The following is a 21,625-nucleotide window of genomic DNA, read 5'->3' as shown; positions in this document are numbered from 1 at the left end:
TGTCTTGAGTGTACAGGGTTTGATGAGGGCCCAGTTAGGGTCAGGCCTTAATTTTAATCATATAGCATAAAAATAACACCAAAATACAATATCATCAACGAATATAAAATATTATATATATAAAGTGAGTATACCTCCCCTTTGGTCTCCTAAAAGATGGATTAATCTGTGATCCACATGTGATAAGGGATGGTGTCAGGGCATTCCACAATTTGGTGGTAGAGCAGTAAACTGTACAAAGATCATTTTCCCATGCGAACAAGTTTCGGTATGTTCGGTATCATTTTCCCATGTTTGTTCTATAGGTGGGTGGTACCAGATCGCTCCCTCTAGTAGTGTGGCTGTGGGTGTCACTCACTTTGGTAAGGTACTTAGTCAGGTATGAGGGTATTGGGTAAGGTACTTAGTCAGGTATGAGGGTATTGGGTAAGGTACTTAGTCAGGTATGAGGGTATTGGGTAAGGTACTTAGTCAGGTATGAGGGTATTGAGGGCAGAGTTTGACGGTCTTGAAAACCAATCCCATTTTGAATTGCTCAACCTTGTCTTCTACCATGAGCCATCCCAGACTGGCAACATGTGTGGGAATTAGGTGGGTCATCATGGGAAGTGTGTGAGTTATGACCCGAAAGAATAAGTTTGGGAATACAAGCGGCAGAAATGAGTTCTCTCAGACGGGTGGCTGGGGTGAGAAGTTCAGTCACACAAGAGAGACTCGGAGTAGAGCTGCTGCTTCTTCGCTTGGAAAGGAGCCAGTTTAGGTGGTTCGGGCATCTAGTAAGGATGCCTCCCAAGCGTCTCCTAGGGAGATCCTCGTTGCATGTCCCACTGGGAGGAGACCAAGGATCAGACCAAGGATCAGACCAAGGACCAGATGGGTGGATTACATGTCCACACTGGCCTGGGAAACCCTCAGGATCCCCAGGAGGAAGTTGCTAATGTTGCTCTATAGGGAAGGCTGGAAATCTCTGCTGGAACTATTGCCCCCGCGACCCGATTCCGGATAAGCGGTTGAAGATGGATGTATGGATGTATGGATGGATGGGCAGGCAGACGGGATCCTGGCCGAGAAGTAGTCGAATCAGTTTGTTTTGGAAGGTCTGAAGCTTAGTTTTAGTGACATTGGGATGTTCGAGGTGTCAAAGTGAAGCATAGTCAGACCTACTGCAGTTATAGGGGAAGAGATATCATAACCTAAAAAAATAGGTTAGGCCGCTGGTGTTACAGCGTGACACACACACACACACACAGACAGACACACAGACAGTTTAGGCCAGCTTAGTGCTCACTGCGTTCGCAATAAAGCGTTCCTTTTTGGTGTGTGCGTACTTTGTCCGCCATTTATTACATTTTTGGATGTGCTACCTTTTTGGATTTTTTTTTAATTCCTATTTTTTTATGTAGCCTATACTGGATTTTGGTTTAGCGCTCCACTGAAAATCATTGCTGATGCGCAACCTCTTTTTCTCATTTAGATATCATAACCTCTGTATGCCTAATATTTGAGAGGGTAATGTGAAACAAATTGTGAACTACAGTATGGAAAATTACGGAACCCCTGAATGGCCATGCATTCAAAATATATATTTATCTTGTACGTACAAGATAATATCTTGTACGTACAAGTTATATCTTGTAGTACGTACAAGATATATCTTGTACGTACAAGATAATTATTGGTATGGTATACAATTATTGGTATGGTATACATGATGCAGTCCATATAAGCACATTATAATGCATTATAGACATGCAAATGTCTAATATTATATGCACATTATGAGTGCATATAAGATCACCATGGTGCACATGACAAGATAGGACTTGTCCTCTATGAAATATTAACTCTTCCGGCTTTCAGGGCCACATGCAAACGCTCACTCGATTTAGAAAACGGTGTGTAACTTTAGGCCATGCAGGCCAGGAACACTTAAGGGACCCTCTTTAATCATATCGAAATGCATGTGAAGTCACAGCACAGCAGCCTTTCCAAGGAATACTGGCTCCCAGTTTCTCTGGTTTTGCCCCTGATCAAATCATGCCTCTTTCTTTCCCATATAATTTGCATTCTATCATCCACCCTAAAAACTCTTTCCTTCATGTGTGACCCCAAAATTATACTTTTAAGCCACGATAATATAGAGCACCGAAGTCTGACGTCACTTTGCATTGTAATCTCCATAGGGGGATTTTAGGTCGCTTCATATAAGAACTGTGTTTGAAAAATAAACCGACCACCCCGGCCTTTCTGTCAGGGGAGTGTCTGTGCGTCGTTAATGATTTCCATTCATATTTGATACAGCCAGTTTCTGGAGAAAATGGAATTAATGTGGCCGCAAAAGCCTTGAAACTACATATGAAGGCAATGTCGCTGCTAATATACGTCATGCCCAGCTGTCAACACATTGCGTTCCTGAGATTCCTCGTTGACGTAAGCTCAGCTGGTGGTGACTCGACTCGTACTAACCACGAAACATTAAATATCAATGAAATAAAAATAAACGTAATTAACATTCAGCTTCTGTTGTGCGACGGGCCACCCTCCTACCCGGAAATGTAGTCTCTGGGTTGTTTGACTCGTTTCTAACGCTTATTTTGTTACTCTTTGGGTATATTTGTACATTTCCACCTTCAGTCGATGCTTCATATCCATATGAGTGAAAAGGCCGGGGTGATCGGTTTATTTTTCAAACACAGTTCTTATATGAGGCGATCTAAAATCCCCCTATGGAGATTACAATGCAAATAAAAAAATACATGAACCCGGGGACTGACGCCCTCTACTGACAGTGACGTCAGGACTTTGGTGCTCTATTTGAAGACTTTAGTTAGGCTATACTAGTTACTTTGTAGATTTTGATTATTATTACAGAACATATAGTATAGCCTACATTGACCACTTAAGCCCTATATAAATTTCTGGACATTTGAAAACGCACGCACGCACGCACGCACGCACACACGCACGCACGCACGCACGTACCTTTATTTCCATATATCATCATGTTGAACTGCAACACTTTGTGAGCTTGTAGATCGGCTGCTTTCAAAACAATGTTGAGTGTTTTGTGGCTAATGACAGCAGGTAAGCGACAAACATTTATTTTAACACAAGACTGAAAGAGTCTTCTTTTTTTGCCTCGCTGTAGCTATAGCCATATGCAAATCCATCCCTGGATAGACACAGAGGTGTGTGTGTGTGTGTGTGTGTGTGTTGTGTGCGTGTGTGTGTGTGCGCGTGTGTGTGTGCGCGTGCATGTGTGTGTGTGTGTGTGTGTGCATGTGTGTGTGGTATTTGAGGTCCACAGTGCCACCAGGCCCTCAAAGGAGGTATTGCTATTCAGTGCACCCTCTATCTCTCTCTTTAGTCTCTCTATCTCTCTCTAATCTCTCTCTCTCTCATACACATACACACACTCATGCTGGGGATCAGTGTGTATACTAAATATTTATGCATATTATTTGCTTACTGGCACCACCAGGATACCAAATCATTATGGCTTATTGTCGTAATTCCCTTCAGTAGGCTATAGTGCACAAGGTGCGTCCTGATGTCGGCTGTGTGTGTGTGTGTGTGTGTGTGTGTGTGTGTGTGTGCATGGGCAGGTGTGCATGTGTGTGCACGTGTGTGTGTGTGTGTGTGTGTGTGTGTGTGTGTGTGTGTGTGTGTGTGTGTGTGTGTGTGTGTGTGTGTGTGCGTGTGTGTGTGACGTGTACGTGTGGGGGGCTATACTCTATGGTGGGGGGGGGGGGGGGGTGGTTGTGTGTGTGTGCGTGCGCGCGTACAATGTTCACGTTGCATAGGCTAAATTAATCAGTAAATCAGTGCAAATCATTGACCGGTGGTGTATCTGATTTAATGACCAAACAAACACAAGACAACATTCGACGAACCCATGCACACACGCACGCACACGCACGCGCAATTCGCAATTGATATCCCATTCCCTAATAATATTCCCTTTCGAACACCTGCCGACTCGAGTCCTACTCATATTATATTACGCAAGTCTTTTCCTTTTTTCGTCTCTCTCTCTCTCTCTCTCTCTTCCGAAGTTTCCCTCCCTCCTCTCTCTCTCTCTCTCTCTCTCTGTCTCTCTCTCTCTCTCTCTCTCAGCAGCAGACAGAGAGCAGCGGCGGTGAGACGCACCGCATTACAAGGAGAAGTGAGGGAGAAATGTGTGCGCATGAGACGAGCCAATGCGTGGGAGTCGTGGTCCCGTCTCTCTCTCCCTGTCTCTATTCTCTATGAATACCTAGCCTTTCAGTCTTGCATCATCAGTCTTCTTTCGGGGGTTTGTCTCTATCAAAGGACGGTTTTAATGGCACGGGGAGCAGAGGCGCAGGCGGTGGAGAGAACTCCTCGTTTTATTGTTTCGGTCGGTCGGTGCAGAAGAATAAAAGGCACAGCTTGATTTTCTTTCCAACAGGACCTGGTTGTTGAGGCGTTGAGGGGACCAGTCGTGTGGATTGTGCCGCGTATACGTGGTGGAGACTTCTCTTTTTTTTTTTTTTTTCTAAGGTATTTTTATTGAAAACGGTGCCACTAGAAGGCTGTGTGAACTTGCTGGATGGTGTTGCAGGTCTCTCATATTTGCAACGATCTTTTGGGAGAATCTGCTTCCCACCGGACTGGGGAAAGTGTATATCCTCCTGGATTCTGCGCGCGAGCCGAGGACTGGCTGGACAGCGATTCCAGTGTCGGCTTTTAATGCTTCTTCTTTCTCTTCGTGAGAGCGCATCGTTGTAAAAGGCGATGTGGACTTGAGATATATACGGACAGATTGATACAGATTCAAATTGATAGATAGATATCGATAGATAGATAGCCTATACACACAAATAGGTGGAGTGTGTCTCAGATTGTGCGTCCGTCGTTGGGAGTTGTCCGTTCAGGGAGCTATGCGCCAGGATGCTTGGATGCTGTGATAGCTGGAGAAGGTATGTAACCTATACAGACATCAACCACACACTGCTCCTGTGTTTAATTATTTAACCCGATGTCGTTTGAGTATTCATCATTTTATAAACACACACAGCTGGTACATCACCCAGGCGTGGAGGGAGGGATGCTACGTATATAACATGATTTGAGGCCAGAGCTTAATTCTCCTTTGCACAGAAACGAATATAATATTTAATATGTATTTAAAATGCGGCGAAATCGTGATCCGCAATGATAAGTATTCGCTTGGTCGACAGTCGAGGTTATTTTGATAAAGGACTGCCATGCCAGTGTTCACTAGCCTATAATAAGTTATGCAGACAGGATCGTCTCAGGGAGGGACGGAGCGCGTGTAGATTATTGGGGTAGGCGCGTCCTCTGCAGGTAAAAACAACAAGCTTCTATATTTAAGGTAGCCGGCTAGAACAACACATTTTTCGGTTTCCTCTGCGATTCTCACCAATATTGATCAATATAAGCTACTGTTTTATCATGTGCCTGTCTCACTATAGCTCGTTTGAGAGGTGATAGGACCGCGGGTCGATCTTTAATTCAACTGTGTGTGTGTGTGTGTGTGTGTGTGTGTGTGTGTGTGTGTGTGTGTGTGTGTGTGTGTGTGTGTGCGCGCGCGCGCGCGTCGTTTTATTTCATTAGAACACATTTCTCTGTTGCTAAACCTCGACAATCTCACCAATTAAACACTCAAGCCTGTCTCAACAATGGCTCATTTGTGAGGTGAGGACTTTAATTATATAATAACTCAAACGCAAGCCATACCTGTGCGCGTGTGTTTGCGAGTCTTCTGACATGGAGGAACATTGTGTGCGCGCGCGCGAGAGAGAGATGCCGAGATACATAAGGTTTTTATCTCGACCATCTCTGTCCAGTGCCCGAAGACATGTAGCTATCTCTGGTCCTCTCTGGAGCAATACATATGGCACATGTGTTTGTGTGAGTGTACACACACATACACACACACACACACACACACACACACACACACACACACACACACACACACACACACACACACACACACTGCAATGGCAGTCATTAATGTACCCTATTGATTCTCAGATCGAGTTGGAATTGGAAATTCAGTTGTTACAGACAGATAGATAGATAGATAGATAGATAGATAGATAGATAGATAGATAGGCGAGATAGATAGATAGGCGGGCTGTGTGTGTGTGTGTGTGTGTGTGTGTGTGTGTGTGTGTGTGTGTGTGTGTGTGTGTGTGTGTGTGTGTGTGTGTGTGTGTGTGTGTGTGTGTGTGTGTGTGTGTGTGTGTGTGTGTGTGTGCGCGCGTGCGTGTGTGCGAGCATGCGTGTGTGTGTTGGGGGGGGGGGGTGGGTGGGTGCGTGCGTGTGTGTTGGGGGGGGGGGGGGGGGGGTGGGTGGGTGCGTGCGTGCGTGCGTGTGAGAGTGAGAGTTATGGGTGTGTTGTGCATGTGTTCTGTATGTGTCGCAGCATCTCTTCTAACATAACACCATCACAGCAGATAGATGGTGTATCTGGTAACATAACACCATCACAGCAGATAGATGGTGTATCTGGTAACATAACACCATCACAGCAGATAGATGGTGTATCTGGTCACAGCAGATAGATGGTGTATCTGGTCACAGCAGATAGATGGTGTATCTGGTAACATAACACCATCACAGCAGATAGATGGTGTATCTGGTAACATAACACCATCACAGCAGATAGATGGTGTATCTGGTAACATAACACCATCACAGCAGATAGATGGTGTATCTGGGCAGCAGGCTGTGATGCTGCTTCAGCCTGCACAGAGACATTCATAAAGTACTGTATGGCATCGCTAGTTTAAAAATAGCCTGGAGATAGAACAGAGAAAGCTATACCCCCCTCTCTCTCTTTCCGTTTCAGGTTAGACAACCTTAGATCATATGAGATAAGCTGAAATGTCAAGCTCCATTGGTGATTGTCAAGGGATATACTGTACCATATTGTGTGCGTGTGCGCGCCCGCCGCAGTGTGACAAGGCTTCTGAAGCGTCTATCATGATGTTGATGTCGCCGCCGTGTGTGTGTGTGTGTGTTTAGTGTGTAAGTAACAGCTGACATTGTGTGTTCAGCCCAACCACCCAATCCTGCTTCTGCCTTCATTAAACAATGTGGTTGTAAGCCTGACCTTGACATCCCAGCAGCTGTCAATAACACCTCGCACGCACGCACGCACGCACGCACGCACGCACGCACGCACGCACGCACGCACGCACGCACGCACGCACACACATGCACACGCACACGCACACGCACTGCAACGTGATATCATGACAAACATAGTCACCCACACCCACACCACAACCCCCCCCCACACACACACACACACACACACGCACGCACGCACACACACACACACACACACACACACACACACACACACACACACACACACACACACACGTGCGTGCGTATACACACTCTGCACACACACCAGCATCTCTCCTAGCCTGCCCTGTACAGTATGACCTAATGGTACTGTTGACATCCTTTATTGAATTACCAGTCTGCTGATCAATGTTAGCAATAAGCCCATCTTTCTCCATAGTGGCCCTTATGCAGTGTATCTGGTATCACTGGTGGGAGGTAAAGTATGAGCTTAATAACAGGCTTGGCTTGGCTCTCATTTCAGCTAAAGAGTAGCTGGGGCTGCATGGGCAATATGGACAAAATCTAATATCACAATATGTTTTGATCAAATACACCAATATAGATATTGTGACAATGTCGTATTGTGATGATAAAGGAAAATCAAACAGTGAAAAAAGCTGCTCTACAAGCTCACAAATCATTGTGCATTGCGATCCAATGCATTGTCCATCCATCCGTCCATCCATCATTATACAACAGGTCGTTTCGAGGAAGCAATCTGATTGGTTGAAACGACTTCTAGCCGTGGATCAAACCAGCACCATTCACCACCTAATCAAAACAAAGAATTCAGCTGCTCTGTTTTCCCAGAGCGCTAGCAAACTTGGTGGCTAGGCTAGCTAGTTTCTTGGGACATTTGTGGTCGTAGTGACTACATCTGTCATTAAAGAAATATATTTTTTCAGCGATTTTCTTAGTTTTAAGGGTAACTGTTGTATAATTGCAATATTACACTCAAGGGTGTGGTTTAACGTGATTATTGCCACTTCAGTGATGCTTGCGGAACTCGACTTCGTCTAGTTCCTTACCGCATTACTGTCGTGGCAATAATCACGTTAAAGTGAACTTTCCTCAACCACGCACCCGGTAAAACTGTTAAGAGAAACTAAGACATTGGAGTCGTGCGGGCGTTCTTGCTTTAAATAATCACGTTAACCCACTTGTGTAATATTGCTTAAATATTCAACTGCTTATTTGTAGTCGGGTCACAGGGGCACCAGCTCCACCAGAGAGCTCCTTTCCAGAGCAACATAGTAACTTCCTCCTGGGAGATCCTGAGGCGATCCAAGGCCAGTTTGGAGATGGGCTCCATTTTCGTCACCTCTTTGCCTTTTATTTTTACTATTTTGCAAAACATTTTTTAATAGTTAAAATGGCCAGTCTACAAGCTCACAACGCTCACAAAGCTCACAACGTAGATTGGCTAGTTGAACTATTCAAAAATGTTTTTCAAAATAGTAAAAAAAGGCAAAGAAGTTTAGGAATAAGGGGTTTACCGGTGACGAAAATGGAGCCCCATGCATGATCCCTCCATCTGGTCCTTGGCCTGCCCATGGTCTCCTTCCAGTGGGACATGCATCGAGGTCATCCCTAGGGAGACGCTCGAGAGGCATCCTAAACAGATGCCTGAACCACCTAAGCTCTAAGCTGGCTCCTTGTCAAGCGAAGAAGCAGCGATTCTACTCTCTCGCGTGATTGAACTATAATGTATTGTGCAATGCAATGCATTGTGAGCTTGTAAATCGGTTATGTTCTTGCTTAATCCTTTCAAAACATTTTGAACATAATAAATAGGGCTGAAGTTATTACAACCAGGAAAACAATCACCATATTATGATAGCCAAAATCCCCAAATGATTCTCAGGCAATATAGTCTCATTATTACAATATCAATGTAATATCAATATATTGCCAAGCCCTAATGTGCTAGCAGCTAACCCTAACCGGGTTGGGTTGGTCTCATTTCAGATTGTTTGTATGCAGATGATGTACTGCCAAACCCATGACGACAGTGTGGAGCACCAATACTATTATATCCAGCTCAAGTCCAAAGATAACCTTTACATTTAAATACCATATTGACAATCTTGTCTGGAATAGAGCTAGTTTCCCAATTCCATGTAGGAAAAAGAGTCTTTCTTTCTGTATTCGACTATGGAGATGTCATCTATAGAAAAGCTGTTCCTTCAAAGTCAAAGTCAAAGTCATACGATTTGTCACACACGTTACCGCAGTGAAATTTGTTCTCCGCATTTGACCCATCTCTTGGAGCGGTGAGCCGCAGCCAAGGAGCGGTGAGCTGCAGCGTGCGCCGCGCTCGGGAATCATTTGATTAGTATATTTGACCCCCAATCCAACCCTTTGATGTTGAGTGCCAAGCAGGGAGGCATTGGGTCCCATTTTTACAGTCTTTGGTATGACCCGGCCGGGGATCGAACCCCGACCTCCCAGTTTCAGGGCGGACACTCTAACCACAAGGCCACTGTCTGGTCAATTCTGTCCTCAAGCCCTTTGATGCAGTTTATCACTCTGCGATTTTTATCTGGTGAACCTTATAGAACTCATCACTGCGTCCTATATGACAGAGTGGGCTGTCCTTCCTTGGTCGACAGGCGAAATAAACATATGTATCTATTTATTTAAAAAATGGATGGTACTTTACCGTTGTATATTAAAGCTCTGCTGGATTGGAATCCTGTGTAACATATAGGACACGCTCCAGTCACTGGCTTACACTAAAGGTTCCAAATGTAAACACAGCACTTGGGAAAACAGCCTTTTGTTTTAGTGCCCCAACCACATGGAATGACTTACAGCTTAAATTAAAGATCTGTTCTCCCATAACATACGGTCAATTTAAATATTTGATTTCAGACTTACCCCCAAGTGTCTGCAACTGTTTTTGTATTAGATCACAAAATGAGGAAATGTTTTGCTGTTCTATTTTGTTGTTTTTGTTTATTGCTTTGAAAATGTTGTAATGTATCTCGACGACACTGCAAATGAGGGAAACCTCAATGTCTCTCGAAAATGAATAATGGTTTGAATGAATGAATGAAAAAAACAACGCTAGTCACAAATTAGAGCACAGTTCCACACACATGGAGTTCAGTGGCTATAATACTGTTGGATTTAGAGGAAGAACAGCTTGTTGCCTCTGTTTGCTTTTCCATTTGTTGTTGTTGTTGTTGTTGTTGGTTGTTGTTGTTGTTATTGTTTCTCATAATAGAATGAAATAGATTAGAACATAATAGTGCCATGAATTAAATAAGATGGGACAAAATGGAACGAGGCAGAAGAGAATAGAATGAAATACTGTAGAATGGAATAAAAATGGCAAAGAACTCAATGGAGTATAACATAATGTTCTCTTGGTGTTTTCCTCAGGATGGGTGACACATTGATACTTATTTGAGCTAGTGACTGCACTATTGAACAGCACACCTAGTGACTGCACCATTGAACAGCACACCTAGTGACTGCACCATTGAACAGCACACCTAGTGACTGCACCATTGAACAGCACACCTAGTGACTGCACCATTGAACAGCACACCTAGTGACTGCACCATTGAACAGCACACCTAGTGACTGCACCATTGAACAGCACACCTAGTGACTGCACCATTGAACAGAACATGTCTAATTAACATTCAAAACCGGGACATTTTAGTGATACAGTAGGGACTAGGGACATTTTAGTTGTTACAGATACAGTAGGGACTCGGGACACCCAGCTTGAAACGGGGACAATCCCTGCCAAACCGCGACATCTGGTCACGGCAAGAGAAAACCCATTTTAGTGGCATCATCATAGAATGAAATAAAGTGGACATGAAAGCACATTTTGTTGACAGAGAGAGATAGCGAGACGGTCGGTTGGACAGGCAGGCAGACAGACAGAGATAAACATAAAAGCCAAAAGAACCAGCGGGTTGTCTAATATTCTTCCACCTGCGGTGCGTCATGGCTACAGCGGTCCTGTTGACCCCAGGGGGGGAGTAGAAGTGACCGGGTGTTGATAAGCTCCCTGCAGAGATGCTCAGCGTGATGACACCGCCTCTGAACTTCACACAGTGGGAGGAGAGCAGTTTAGCTTGTTTGTCTCTTACACATCTGACAAGACTGCCATTTTATGCCCCGCTTTTAGGCACTTAGTCTTAATTATAGCTGTTATAAAAGTCCTAGCCCAGGCCAGCCACAGTCAATGTAAATGTCCACAGTCAGTGCTGCTGCTGCTGGCCAGTGGCTCCAGCCGGTACTGCAGTCTAGCTGGGCTGACACAACACACACACTCTCTGTATTTGTCATGGCTTATTCTCTTCTATTTGTATTTGCTGCGTTTGGTAAATGGCTTTACATAGATTGTGCATTACATTCACCCATTCACACACACATTCATACACCGATTGCGGTCTGGTCTGTAACTGGTCTGTTCATGTGATCGCTGTTAGAATAGAAGCAGTCAAATCGATTGCTTATGAAGACAGGCAGGCTATTTATCTGTGCTGCTCTCTAACCGTGCCACTCTGAAAACAGAATTGTGAATGTTAAAGAAAATGACAGTCGATTATCAGCGGTGGTAAAGTGGTTTGTTGTGGTAGGCTACTCTCTGTCTCCCACTGTGCAGTACAATCCTTAGTGTTCATTTAAACATTGTGAGTGTACAAAATGTTGCAGTACATCGATCGGACACTCAGGATGGAAAAGGCTCTGTGGCTTTCTCATCATTAGGAAGTCACTCTCAGCAGGCAACTGTTGTAAAGGAAGAACACAAGTGGTAACACTGCAGGTCTTTCTCACGTGGTTAAAAAAAGAAGAAAATGTCTGTCTGTCTGTCTGTCTGTCTGTCTGTCTGTCTGTCTGTCTGTCTGTCTGTCTGTCTGTCTGTCTGTCTGTCTGTCTGTCTGTCTGTCTGACTGACTGACTGACTGACTGACTGACTGTGTCTGTCTGACTGTCTATCCAGGAAGAGTTGATTCTTAAGTCTCAGATTAGATTAGTAGCACATGAGGTTATTCAAAATTAATAACCACTTTTGCCCATGGGGCCTATTAGTAAATGAATGCTGGATAATTCTGGATAATTCTGTGGTATAATGATAATACGCAAGCTGAATTCTGTGGTATAATGATGATAGTATAGCTCAGATGAATGTATGAATGGATGAACAACACAGTAGTAGGTCTTCGGTTTCTTAACATCTAACTGTCCTCTAAGGTCACACAGAGCAGGTGGTGACTTTCTTTGAGAAGCTGTCCGTTGTTTGTCTGTGTTCTCTCTTGTGTCGCCGCAGTGCACTGTCCTCCCTGCCGTGAGTTTGATTCCCTCACATGTCGTGAAACCGCTCCAGGGCAAATTGGGACTGTGGGACACATGCGTGTCAGACAGCGCTACAGGGATATTGGCTTGATTGTAATGATGCTCTCCCTTGTCTCTCCTTCACCTCTCCTCCCCTCTTCATCCCCTATCCTCAATTATTCTGCTCACCTCTTCTGTTAATCATCATTCTACCCCCCCCCCCCCCCCCTCCCACCACCACCACCACCACCACCACATCTGTACATTGCAATGGTAGAAATAAAATAACACACTCCAGTAATACAAAATCGACAAGCACAGGCGGATGCAAGGACATCACAAGAGTTTTTTTTTTTTTTTTTTTTAGCGGTGGTGTGTGGGGGGGGGGGGGGGGGGGGGGGGGGGGAGTACAATTCCTGGTGGATATTAAGAACCAGTAAATATTCATGTCGAGAATCCAATAATGAGCCGTGAGATCACAGAGACATTCAATGAAAACATTAAGTCCAATTAAATGAAGAACGTGCAACCCTGTAATGAATGACTCAGGAAACACGCATCCCCCATCCAGAGAGTCTTTAGTGTCTTATCTCCTTGTAGCAGAACCCCAGGATTCCCACCACCACCCACTTGTCCACTTCAGACGAAGCCAAATGGGGTGAAACGCCCACCTGTGGTGAGGATGAGGTGATGGCCAACGAGAACATGCACACATACAAAGTACATAGAGCAGCCCGCAGCTCCACCCGCAGCTACGACGCAAATTGTTTCATAGGACCGAAGCAACAATAAAAAGACAAAACATTTTCCTCCCAGGATATGAAATGATAATTGAACCAATTCCCTAACCAAAATGTCACGGAACAACCGAGGCGTGTTACGGGCATGTCACCAGGCTGTCTTTCGGGCCACATAAATGTTTCAATTCGACACGAGCCTGTAGGGAAGGTTCACCTTTTTTAAAGGAGAAATAAATGTATTATACAGAAGAGGAGGGGGGGGTAGAAAAAAGGCTTTGACAAGCTCAAGCAAGTGCAGCCAATTAATTTCCTGCCTGTGTGCATGTGCCATTTTCCCAGTGACAGCACTTTGAGTGTACACATATATATGAAGCCCGAGGAGGTAACCGGGAGGAAGCTCTGTGTATCTGCCTGTCTCCAAATGGCAACAGCCACAGGAACAGGATGCTTGGATGGCCTTCTCCTTTCCATGTGATATTTCCACAAGCTGTTCCCCTGCTGTGGTTACTGCCATTTGGATTAAAGACAAGAGGAGATCTTAATCCAACACTACTTTCTAAACTAGAAAGACTCCTCCAGGCGGCTTCTTGCTTTTGAAAATACATGTTTGATGTGTATGACGTGTAGGTCATCAGTGTTGGACGAGTCTCGAGTCTCAGCACTTTCTGTCAAACACCTTGCAGCGTGTATAATTTCCTGCCATTTTCGTGTTACCTACTGCAGCTAAAGTATGAGGATGATAAAATTACAGGATTAGAAATGTCACCGCCGTCTCACCGGGTGATAAACTCGAGGCAATTTTCTTTTCTTTTTTTTGCTGTTGACACATTCATCCTAACAACCGTCAGACAGTGTGTTTCAAAACCTGTGATTATCTTCAATTAATGTTGTGAATGAACGCAAGTAGGAAAGAAACCCACCATATTACATATATATTCTAATAGTATATTGTCAATCACTTTGTTAGAGCCATTTGTCGTTTTATTTTCCAACGACAGCTCAATTTGAAAAGCAAACCTCCTGATATATCTCCAGCCTAGGTCCATTAAACCCATTATTGATGTGAGCTCTCGTCAACGTCAAACAGGGCTTGAAATAACATCCTGTCATTTCCACTCTGAGGATCCAATGTGGGGGGGTGGGGGTGCTATCCCTGTCAGGAAAGGTTACAGGTCAAGGGTTGGGGTGGAGGTGTGATTGTGCTTACTAAGAGATCCTTGCCAAGGCCATTCTCTCTCTCTCTCTCTCTCTCTCTCTCTCTCTCTCTCTCTCTCTCTCTCTCTCTCTGGAGAGGGCATCTGTATTCGGCTCATGCCGGGTCAATCAATTTTCCTTTGCGATGAGGGGCTCTTGTTGCCGGGTGGAATTAAAATGGAGACACCCATCATGCAGGAGATGCTGTGACTGACACTCAGCATGTCAGCCTGTGGAGGGGGGAGGTTGGAGGGTGTAAATTATGATTGGCGGGGCAGTAAAACAACCCCACGGTGACTATGTATGTAGAGGCTAGAGCAAAGGCTGCTGGGAGGTGAGGAACACGCTGAGCTAAGCACAGCAAGGTGAAGACAGCTCTCTAATTGGACGGGTTTATTTATCTGCGATGGACGGACGGACGGACGGGCGGACGGACGGACAGACGGACACCTGCAGTCAATATAATTGAGCCACTTGACGGCATACAATAGTGGTTCTCAACCTTTTCAGGCCGCGACCTCCCAACATAATCATATTTGAACTGGGAACCCCTCAAAATAACCATCTTTGGACTGTGGGGACCCCCGTCCTTGACAAGCACTTGAAATTGTAGGAGTTGAAGCATTACATTTAGTTTGACTCGATTTCACAGATGAATATTGTGAAGATCAGCTATTTTCTAAATGTTTGCCTCTTTCTTATATATTTGACAATTTGGCTAATATTTGACCAGTTTGTATACTATAGTTTGTTGATTACTTTTGATGCAGTAATGGACTTTTAATTTCTTCTTTTTTTTGGAATTAGGCCATAGAGAGACATTTATTTAACTGTGATTATGGCTGAATGGGGAGCCAATCAGGACCCGGCCTGGCCCTGCACAAATGCAGTGGTGGAAAAAAGTACTCACATTCTTCTGCAATGTAGAACTACTCTGTTACTAGTAAAATAATTGTAATCAAAATGTACTTACTTGTCCCAATTCACAAGTTCAAATGTATACAAATCTTTAGAAAATAGCTGAGCTTGTAGATCGGCTATTCTATATCAAATGGCCGAAATGTATACAGTGCTGAAGTTGTTAATGTATGTAAATCTCCAAAGTAACTAGTAACTAAAGTTTTCAAATATATGTGGGCGTGACCACATGAAAATGACATTTTAACAAATAGTGTACACTTAAAAAAAAATAAAAAAAATCATCCTCCTTATATAATAATCTCTCCCTCCATCGGCGTCTCCAGTCATCTCGGTTCTCCATACATCAGCTCATTTGTGCTTTCTGCACCAGCATCTTCCTATAGTACGTCCACATAGTAGGTGTGGGACGTCCTATTGATCAATGCCTGTGCGTTGGTTCCCACAGTACAAGCTTTTTGTCCGGGAGTTCTTGGTGTCGGTGGCAGTGGCCAGCTAGTCTCATCCTCCTTACTGCTATCTTCTCTGATACACTTGGTAATGCTCCATACAGACACTTGTTGGTGATGTGCTCGTCCTGGTTGATGTTCAGTACCACAACATTCTGGTGTAGCACCCATCCAGGGATTTCTGTATAGGGCTTGTGTTAGTGTCCAGCATTCACAGCTATAGAGGAGAAAGAAACTGATCTTTATATGTCGGGGTAGGTTGGATTTCCACACACTGGTCATATACCATTAAGAGCTCTCCAGGCAAGTGCTTTCCTCACTTTAAGGTCCTTTTCTGTGCGCCCAGATATTTAAAGTCACTGTCCTCCTTTAGTGCAGTACCCTCTATTGTTGTTAGGGGCAGATGTTCTTGAGGGATGTTATAGAATATAGATTATGACCTTGGTCTTCTTTGCATTTAGCCTGAGGCCAACTTCAGCGCACTCCAACTCCACTCTGGTCGAGCCTGTGCCTGCCTTACGTGGTCAGATAGCAGGTGATCATGAACGATGATCATGTTTTAGGGTGGGAAAAATTACGGCACTCCATCTTTAAGTACAGTACTTAAGTAAATGTACTTATATGTCAATCAGGACGATTGACATATGCCTGGAGAAGTGAGCGTGACTAACCTTGTTTTATGGGACTCTACACTACAGCATCACTGGAACACATTCATGGCCAACAGAGTGCTTTGTGTGATGGCTCACAGATATGCCTCGGCTGGTTTGGGATTTGAATGTTTTTTCCTTTTCTTTCTTTCTTTCTTTCTGTCCTTTGAATTTTTACAGCTGATGAGGGGCGATGAGACCTATGAACCTTTCAGTTACAGAATGATCACAACAAACCACTAAGCCAGATGGGCAGGGCAACCCAGATTTGCTTTTGTACGTTATAATATCATGCTTGATGTGTATCTGTGTGTCTAATGCATTTCAGATTATTTCACTCTGGTAATAATACCCATTGTTGTGCAGGGGAAAAAAAGGGAAAACTGCACGACTTTGACTGTGGACATATTGTGATATTGCTGTTCAGCGGCCTGGTGGAGAACGCAGTAGAGCAGGGAGTGTTGTCTCGTGAGCCTCTTGTGGAACACCACTCCAACCGACTAGTGTTTGATATTTTCCATAAGTGGAGACACAGATGAGGGCCCGGGGTTATGTTTGTTGGCCCTGGCTCTATCATATAATGGTTTTTTAAAGAGACTGTTGATCCACGGATTCACTGTACTGCTGTTCTCTGTCAAGTAGGCCGACCTCATTAAGTGTAGAATAGAATAGAATAGAATAGAAACTACTGGCATAAAAAGGCATGTTTTTGTGGCCGTGAGACATTCTGCGCAGCTGTTTCATAACTGAAAATGTGATTCTTTTGTTTTTCAAAATCTAGTAACAAATCAAATCAGACAAAAGAGCAGGTGTCGTTATGGCGTTATTATGGAAACACATAACCAGGTTTTTATTTGTGTTGTGCTACAAACATCAGCTGTTGAGATGAAGCATTCATTTGCTCTCCAATTTTCAGCAATACCTTACCTTTGCATTTCACAGGAAATGAGGACAAAGAGACTGATAAAAAGTGTTTAATAGTTCAAATAGCCGATCTACAAGCTCACACAGTGTCGATGTAGATCGGCTAGTTGTTTTAATTTTTTTTTTTCAAAATAGTCAAAACAAAATGGCAAATAAGTTTAGGGATAAGGGGTAAGGGGTGGCGCAAGATGGGGCCCTTGGTGTAGACGGGGAAAAAAGGGACAATGCGGACCCTGGTCAATGAAGTATCTATAGGGTTGAAGGGGTTCAAAAATAGCAAGTGTAGTTATTATTTAGTAACAAGCCTTTGTTAATGCGTTCTAGTATCTATTCATTCTCCATTATTATTTCTTAAAACCGACCGGATCACAGAGGCAGCAATCCAAGGCAGTACGAGCTAATTTGGGCGATTTACAGCGAGGTGTTTATATTAAGTATGATTGTGAGGCAGAGTGAGTGTGTGAGTTTAGTAAAGTGTGCACGTACAGAGCACACATTAGAGTGAGCTTTTAGGTCACGTATAAGTGCCACATGTGTCTTTGTACCTCGAAGAAGCAAAAGGCTCCTCTGTTCTCAGAAGCGCACGCTTAATGAATGCCATGGACGGATAAAAGAAGACCTGCATTGATCTGCCTGGCGGAGGGAGGGAGGGTGGGTGGGCGGGCGGGCGGGCGGACAGACGTGTGTGTGTGTTGCGCGCGTGCATGTGCTCGCACACACGCGCGCAACGTGCGTGGTTGCTGGTTGGATCCATGGATCACTGTACTGCCGTTCTCTGTCAAGTAGGCTGACCTCATTAAGGTGGGGACGACTGTGGCTCAAGAGGTAGAGCAGGTCGTCCAATGATCCATGGGTCGGCGGTTCGAATCCCGGCTCCTCCTGGCTACATGTCGAATTGTCCTTGGGCAAGACACTGAACCCCAAATTGCTCCCGATGTGCTGGTTGTGGTTGGTACCTTTACCTTTCATGGCTTCCGCCGCAATCGGTGTATGAATGTGTGTGTGAATGTAATGCACAATCTATGTAAAGCGCCTTGGATAAAGGCGCTATATAAATGCACCATTTACCATTTATTAAGTGTAGAATAGAATAGAATAGAATAGAATAGTAGGGTAAAAAATGTGGTCGTGGGACATTCTGCAGCTGTTTCATTACTGAAAATGCGATTCTTTTGTTTTTCAAAATCTAGTAACGAATCAAATCAGACAAAAGAAGGTTGGAGCCTGGAGGGTCAAATCAAATTGTAGATCTGATATTTTAGCTACTTTTGTGTAACACTGTTGCATGATGAAGTATTGGTGTCTCCATTTCTTGGGGGGGGAAATGGGTTACAAAATCGTGGGATAAAAAAGAAAGTTAAAATATGCATCAGACAATAAGTGTGTGTGCACTTCTTTATAGTGTCCATGTTTCAAGCACACACGCACAAGCGTGCACACATGCGCGCGCACACACACACACACACACATTCATGCATGTGCGGATGGACAAACGGACACATATCCTTAATGAACCTTAATGGGATTAGGGGTGCGATAATGGTGCTCTTTGAGGCTACCGCAACACAACAGGAGCTTAGATGGCCATGGTTTAATGCAGGAAAGATGCTAGCTGTTAAATGTGATTGTGTATACCTGCTGCAATTTGTATATTTTCCATCTCCATTATTTCAACGTTTTATGCATGTCCTACAACAAGCTGATTTACAATCGTGTGAGCTTGTAGATATTGTTTCTGTAGGGCAGAAACCAGCTATCTCCACATTAAAGGTATATTCAGTGATTTCGCTTCATTCAAATATCACTTATTTTTTTATTTGATTTGGATAATCCTCCCTACTATAGAGTGTGCTGACCATATAAGGAGTTCCTCCCTGTCCCCAGTGAGCCCATGTGGTCAAAAAACCCTAGTTTCAGTTTTGGTGGCGGGTGGCAAAGCCTTCATCCAATCAGGATGAGAGGGGACTTCCTCCAATCATGTGTGGGGGCGGGCCTTGGTGCACATGCTGTTGCACTTCCCCCCACTGTAGAGCGTGTGCATTTGCACATTTTGTTACCGGGGCGGACTGGGTGGTTTTCCAAATCACCCAAATCACTGAATGCTCCTTTAATGGTGAAAAACCACCCAACTCCACTTGAGCTGTATCTGGGTAAAGTGATGATAATATAAGGACACATTCATCAACTATCTGACTTTGCATAAAGTCACCATAACTAACTTAGGCAGTATTGTGTTGTATTTCCTGAAAGAGATTATTGAGAGGGTGAGAAGAGGAGAAGGGTTGAACTGACAGCAGGTTAACCCATTTTGGGCGGGAACCCCTTTTGGTGTTTTAAACATACTAGCCCTTACCCGTTGTGAGATATTGCCCAGCCGGGGGTACTGCAGGGGGGTACTGCGTTTTCACATTTTTAATTCACTAATACATTCATTATTAATCATTAATGTGTAAAATCGAAAAAAGGGCTTCGTTAAGACCTCCATATTATTATGGTCAATGCCTGTGTGAAAAGTGGGAGTGATTGGCAGACACACACACAGACATTCAGACATTGTCAGAATTTTAGTATGCAGACATTGTCAGAATTTTAGTATGATTACGTTATAATTTAGTTATTGACAAATAGCAGATCTACAAGCTCATAGCGCGCCACCGAGTGGCGCGCTACGAGCTTGTAGGTCTGCTATTTTTGAAAAATCGTGAAAATATTTATTTATAACTGGAGGATTTAGAAGATTTTTTTAATATTTTGAGGTCAGGCCTAAATGGGTTAAAAAGGGGAGCATTAATCCTACTGATGGAAGAGAGGGAGAGAGAGCGCAGAGAGGAAAGTAGAGTTCAGGTTTCAGCATATATGGAGCGGTGAGTGGAGCCTGGTGGAGATGTTGGTTTGACACAGCGGTACAGATAGCCTTCTAGCACAACGTTACGCCACACAGAGATCACACTATCCGGTGGTTCCCAAAAGATCCCTTTCCCAGACAGGACCCCCAAGGACATCCACCTGAAAGATCCCTTTCCCAGACAGGACCCCCAAGGACATCCACCTGAAAGCATATCGTGCCACCCAAATGTTTGGAACATTGTCAGCTTGATAGCGGATAGGGATGGAAGTGGTTGAACAGATTTTAACTACTTTAGCTTCATGGGGATCCCACTTTGGCCCCTTTTCCACCGGTTGGGAACCGGTTCAGTTCAGAACCAGCTTTTATAGTCCATGAGCCAGACCTCCAAAATTAGAACATTAATTATTAATTGAGAATAGATATCACCATGAAACTTCCCCCAGTTGATTACTTACAAGACACAATGATTTATTGTGTTACACAGTTTCTAAAATTGTACATTTAAATATGCAGATTAGGCATTACGTAGGAAAAAAAAATATATATATGAAAAAGCTACTATACTGGTAGGGTTATCATATTTACATTTACTTATATTGACAATTTATTATAGGTATGGTTTTGCCCACTCAATTCATAATTAAAGGTATATTCAGTGATTTCGCTTCATTAAAATATCACTTTTTTTTTTTTTTTATTTGGATAATCCTCCCTACTATAGAGTGTGCTGACCATATAAGGAGTTCCTCCCTGTCCCCAGTGAGCCCCTGGGGTCAAAAAACCCTAGTTTTAGTTTTGGTGGCGGGTGGCAAAGCCTTCATCCAATCAGGATGAGAGGGGCCTTCCTCCAATCATGTGTGGGGGCGGGCCTTGGTGCACATGCTGTTGCACTTCCCCCCACTGTAGAGTGTGTGCATGTGCACATTTTGTTACCGGGGCGGACTGGGTGGTTTTCCAAATCACCCAAATCACTGAATGCTCCTTTAATGTTCCAATTTTGAAGGTCTGGCTCAAAACTGGTTCTGAACTGAACTGGTTCCCAACCGGTGGAAAAGGGGTCTTTGTGAAATTTTACCACTTACCTACTGTACTTTGTTGACAGGAGTCCCACAGGGGTCTATATCAGGGGCCCTCCTTTTTTGCCTCTGCATCTGCAACAAATAGACAAGCTCACAACACGTCATGATGTGATCTGCAATTTCCGCAGAAGGTTTGCTCCAGAATAAGGACGCGGTGGTTCATGTGGTTAAGTTATGAAGCTTGGGGAAACTGCTCATGAAAGGCCTGTCACAAATATTACATAATTGCCTAATCGCAATAATTTGAGATAATCGCAATTACTTTTGCATAATTGCATAATTGTTTCCATGGTGAAAAATGTTCATACATTTTTTCAAAAATAACAGAAATAGCAGATCAACTATTTTAGCTATTTTGTAATTTTTGGGGAAATACAAAATGACAAAACTATAA

At 43.9% G+C, this 21,625-nt stretch overlaps 1 protein-coding gene across 2 annotated transcripts in view; it reads left to right on the top strand.

The window, feature by feature from the left end:
* Positions 1-21,625, top strand: part of lingo1a (leucine rich repeat and Ig domain containing 1a) — a 175,101-nt gene that overhangs the window by 104,820 nt on the left and 48,656 nt on the right. The window contains exon 1 of one of the 2 annotated variants that reach the window (XM_079501326.1): positions 4,324-4,940. The exons of the other annotated variant lie outside the window; for it this stretch is intronic. The gene's annotated coding sequence lies outside the window, so the exon portion shown is untranslated. Of the gene's footprint in view, positions 1-4,323; positions 4,941-21,625 lie in introns of those variants that run through there. 2 annotated transcript variants of the gene reach the window in all.

This window comes from Electrona antarctica, assembly GCF_951216825.1.
Source record: "Electrona antarctica genome assembly, chromosome: 5".
Classification (NCBI taxonomy): domain Eukaryota; kingdom Metazoa; phylum Chordata; class Actinopteri; order Myctophiformes; family Myctophidae; genus Electrona; species Electrona antarctica.
The sequence above is the reverse complement of the archived record's forward strand: the minus strand, read 5'-3'. Positions and strand labels throughout refer to the sequence as shown.